Source organism: Salvelinus sp. IW2-2015, unplaced genomic scaffold, assembly GCF_002910315.2.
Source record: "Salvelinus sp. IW2-2015 unplaced genomic scaffold, ASM291031v2 Un_scaffold1592, whole genome shotgun sequence".
Lineage (NCBI taxonomy): Eukaryota > Metazoa > Chordata > Actinopteri > Salmoniformes > Salmonidae > Salvelinus > Salvelinus sp. IW2-2015.
In genome coordinates, this window is record NW_019943015.1 from 158530 (window position 1) to 161725 (window position 3196).

At 39.1% G+C, this 3196-nt stretch overlaps 2 long non-coding RNA genes across 2 annotated transcripts in view; both read right to left on the minus strand.

Moving 5' to 3' along the window:
* Positions 1 to 366: 366 nt before the first annotated feature.
* LOC139024509 (uncharacterized) overlaps positions 367 to 3196 on the minus strand; it is a 5300-nt gene continuing 2470 nt past the window's right edge. Inside the window, exon 2 of the long non-coding RNA XR_011475844.1 lies at positions 367 to 946. This is a non-coding gene — a long non-coding RNA (uncharacterized lncRNA). The remainder of the gene's footprint in view (positions 947 to 3196) is intronic.
* LOC139024508 (uncharacterized) lies at positions 2212 to 3186 on the minus strand. Its single transcript, XR_011475843.1, has 3 exons — positions 3120 to 3186; positions 2693 to 2846; positions 2212 to 2256 (listed from the first exon to the last, which is right to left on the minus strand). It is a non-coding gene; the product is annotated as an uncharacterized lncRNA (long non-coding RNA).

Below are 3196 nucleotides of genomic sequence, written 5' to 3' on the forward strand. Positions count from 1 at the left end.
ATTAATTACAGAGAAAGGATTTTATAGAATAGCATGTCATATCACTTAATCCGGCATTGCTAAAGACACGACACTAGAGATTTTTTGTTGTTGCCGTTTTTAATATGATGTCTGAATGAGAGTGACTAACAAAATCATTGGGAGCCCCCCCGGTCGGTAATTCTACAAGTTTAGATAGCTGGCTAGACTAATACATTTGTTTTTAGTTGACATGGCTAATTGATTGACTGTCAATGACTGACATATCAAGAGAAGGACTGCTGATGCAGAACTACAATACACCTATTGTATTGTACTATTCTAACTCTCAACAGTAAATTAAGACCCCACCTGAGTTCATAAAAAATTKAAATTGATCCGTGGGCCTATAAATCAAATCAAACTTTATTTGTCACATGCGCCCGAATACAACAGGTGTCGACCTTACMGTGAAATGCTCACTTACAAGCCCTTATCCAACAATGCAGTTCAAGAAAGAGTTAAGAAAATATTTACCAAAATAAACTAAAGTAAAAAATAATAAAAAGTAACACAATAAAATAAACAATAATGAGGCTATATACAGGGGGTAACGGTACCGAGTCAATGTGCGGGGGTACAAGTTAGTCGAGGTAATTTGTTCATATAGTTAGGGGTGAAGTGACTATGCATAGATAATAAACAGCGAGTAGCAGCAGTGTACAAAACAAATGGGGGGGGTGTCAATGTAAAATAGTCGGAATAATCTGGGTGGCCATTTGATTAATTGTTCAGCAGTCTTATGGCTTGGGGGGGTAGAAGCTGTTAAGGAGCCTTTTGGACCTAGACTTGGCGCTCCAGTACCGCTTGCTGTGCGGTAGCAAAGAAAACAGTCTATGACTTCGGTGACTGGAGTCTCGCCAGTTGCCCATCCCTGTGTCAGACAGTTGTCACGGCTCCTCCTCTGCAGTGCAGGGGGCGGTTCCTCCTGCAGGCAGAGGAGGGTCGTTAGTGATTGGAGCCACCTGGGCTCAGGGTATAAAACTGCTTCACTAATCATCTCTCTCTCTCTCTCTCTCTCTCTGCTCCTCCAGGTATGCTCATGTTTTGTTTGTACCTTTGTAGTTTTGCATAGTTTCCACTCAGTCATGTTCACACACACATATTCACGCATCCATGCACTTTACATACACCTTACATTATGATACTTCCACACCTCATTCCTTTTTCTTAGTTTAAAGTTAATAGTTTTGTTTATAATAAAGAACACTTTTAATTGGCCTATACCTGTTGTTCGTGTCCCCTCATTTTTGTCACAGGCTATGAGCTGGCTTGTGACACAGTATACAGTACTTATTTTTACAAGAAACACTATAGCAGGTTAGAACTTATTCAGCAGGTTACAAGAAAAAAAAAGAGAGCGATACACCAAGCTCACTGCACATCTAGTTAAATGACTACTGTAGTTCAATACATGTAGTTGACTTCTCCCCAACACGGCTCCTAACCTGCTACGTTAATGCTCCTAACCTGCTACGTTAATGCTCCTAACTTGCTACGTTAATCTCCTAACCTGCTACATTAATGCTCCTAACCTGCTACGTTAATGCTTCTAACTTGCTACGTTAATGCTTCTAACTTGCTACGTTAATTATCCTAACCTGCTACGTAATTCTCCTAACCTGCTACGTTAATTCTCTCCTCTGCTACGTTAATATCCTAACCTGCTACGTTAATTCTCCTAACCTGCTACGTTAATTCTCCTAACCTGCTACGTTAATTATCCTAACATGTTACGTTAATTCTCCTAACATGTTACGTTAATGTTCCTAACCTGCTTACGTTAATGCTTCTAACCCTGCTACGTTAATTCTCTTAACCTGCTACGTTAATTCTCTTAACCTGCTACGTTAATTCTCCTAACCTGCTACATTAATGCTCCTAACCTGCTACGTTAATGCTTCTAACTTGCTACGTTAATTCTCCTAACCTGCTACATTAATGCTCTAACCTGCCACGTTAATGCTTCTACTTGCTACGTTAATGCTTCTAACTTGCTACGTTAATTATCCCTAACCTGCTACGTTAATCTCCTAACCTGCTACGTTAATTCTCCTAACCTGCTAGCGTAATTATCTATACCTGATACGTTAATTCTACCTAACCTGCTACGTTAATTCTCCTCAAATGTTACGTTAATTCTCCTAACCTGCTACGTTAATTCTCCTAACATGTACGTTAATTTCTCCTAACCTGCTACGTTAATTCTCCCTAACATGTTACGTTAATTCTCCTAACCTCTACGTTAATGCTTCTAACTTGCTACGTTAATGCTCCTAACCTGCTACGTTAATGCTCCTAACTTGCTACGTTAATTCCCTAACCTGCTACGTTAATTCCTCCTAACGTCTATGTTAATTCTCTTAACCTGCTACGTTAATTCTCCTAACCTGCTACGTTAATTATCCTAACCTGCTACGTTAATGCTCCTAACCTGCTACGTTAATTCTCCTAACATGTTACGTTAATTTTCCTAACCTGCTACGTTAATTCTCTTAACCTGCTACGTTAATTCTCTTAACCTGCTACGTTAATTTTCCTAACCTGCTACGTTAATTCTCTTAACCTGCTACGTTAATTCTCCTAACCTGCTACATTAATTCCTCTACCGACTACGTGAATTCTCCTAACCGCTACATTAATTCTCCTAACCTGCTACATTAATTCTCCTAACCTGCTACGTTAATTCTCCTAACCTGCTACATTAATTCTCCTAACCTGCTATGTTAATTCTCCTAACCTGCTACATTAATTCTCCTAACCTGCTATGTTAATTCTCCTAACCTGCTACATTAATTCTCCTAACCTGCTATGTTAATTCTCCTAACCTGCTATTTAATTCTCCTAACCTGCTACGTTAATTCTCCAACCTGCTACATTAATTCTCCTAACCTGCTTACGTTAATTCTCCTAACCTGCTACGTTAATTTCCTAACTGCTACATTAATTCTCTAACCGCTACGTTAATTCTCCTAACCTGCTACTTAATTTCCCTAACCTGCTATGTTAATTTCCTAACCTGCTACTAATTCTCCTAACCTGCTATGTTATTCTCCTAACCGCTATGTTAATTCCTAACCTGCTACATTAATTCTCCTAACCTGCTATGTTAATTATCCTAACCTGCTACATTAATTCTCCTAACCTGCTATGTTAATTCTCCTAACCGACTATGAAT